We start from the raw sequence: 1,478 nt of genomic DNA, 5'->3' as shown, positions 1-1,478 counted from the left end.
TCAACACCTGCACTTCAGTGGGCGGTGTTTGTCCTCACGGACGCGTGGACTAGGTTCCTGCTGCATAATAGTCAAAAGCAGTACTGGGCCCCACGTGAACTGCGAACCTCAGGGTCTTCTCGGGCGCCGTAGCGTAAGCTAGTGTAGTACGGCCATTTTTAGTACGCGCACCTCCCCGTCCTTCCCCCATCCAACGTGGCTGCCTGCCAAGGCCAGATCCACGCATTCGACTCCCAGGACCTCATCGACGTCTACATCCCAGACAGCCCTGAGACTATCCTCTACCGTTGCGAGCAGCAACCGTGCCCAAATCGGACACCCCGATCGATCGAGGAGGATTACCCTCGCTACAAAGCGATCCGACGAGCGCAACACCCGCTCGGACCCCGAAGCACCCTCGCATCTCGATCTGCCTCGCGGCACTCTCGCCCTGTCTCCCCTACCTCCCGCCTTCCCCAAACTGTCGCCGAGTCCAGTCAAGCTCGAGGAGATCTCCCTCCAGACCCTGCGCCAGAGCCAGAGCCTGAGGAGGGTGCAGGTGAAGAAGGAGTCTCGGAGTCCGAGTCCGAGGATTCTGCTGGGTCCACCTCGCCGACAGCGCTCGCCCCCACGTCAGCAGTCCCTGACGTACGTAACCCCCCCGCCGAACTTCCTTCGGCGCCTTCACCGCCGACTCCGCCGAGAGGCCGCTCGAGCACTCGCTCCTCTCGAAGTTCGGCCAGCGGAAGGCCACCACAGCCGCCTCCGCCCCCGCAGCGTCCTCCGTCCCCCCCGACGTCGATAATGTCGTCCCCCGCAGCCGCCCTCGACAAGGAGACGTTGAAACTCCTCCTCCCCCTCCGATACGATGGCAAAACCGTCATCGACTGCGACAGGTTCTTGTCGCAGCTACGCATCTACTGGATGGTCAACACGTCGTTGACCACCATCGAGCTCAAAGTCCAGGTTGCGCTAAGCCTGCTCGACGGTGATGCCCGCGCTTGGGCCACCCCCTACTTCGCCCAGCTCGTATCAGTGCAGATAGGGGTGCAAGGGGCTACGACCCCGTTCGCAAACGAAGCAGCCTTTGCCGCCGCCTTCAAGGCCCGCTTCGGAAATCTTGACGACGAGGCGGCAGCACAAGTAGAGCTGGCGAAGCTCTGCGCGGACAAGTCGGTCTGTGAAAAACGCACCGCTGCGGAATTTTCCGCGCTGTTCAAGGGTCCGGCGGACCGCTCTGGGTATGGGGACCTGGAGCTACGCGACAAGTACCTGAGTGGCATCCCCTCCCGCGTCTACCGCAAGATCGAGCTCGAGACCTTCACCACGTGGCAAGACGCTGACAAGCGCGCCAATGAGGTCGAGCAGATCCTCGACATCAGCCGGGCCCGTCGGCCCGAGCTAAATAACTTCTTCTCGGCCCGAGGTCGAGGACGCGGTGGGGCACGTGGTGGTGCACCCTCGACGCATGCAGCTTCGGCCAGCATCAATGCGGCCGT

The sequence above is a fragment of the Postia placenta genome, assembly GCF_002117355.1.
Source record: "Postia placenta MAD-698-R-SB12 unplaced genomic scaffold POSPLAscaffold_14, whole genome shotgun sequence".
NCBI classification, from domain to species: domain Eukaryota; kingdom Fungi; phylum Basidiomycota; class Agaricomycetes; order Polyporales; family Adustoporiaceae; genus Rhodonia; species Rhodonia placenta.
The sequence above is the reverse complement of the archived record's forward strand: the minus strand, read 5'-3'. Positions refer to the sequence as shown.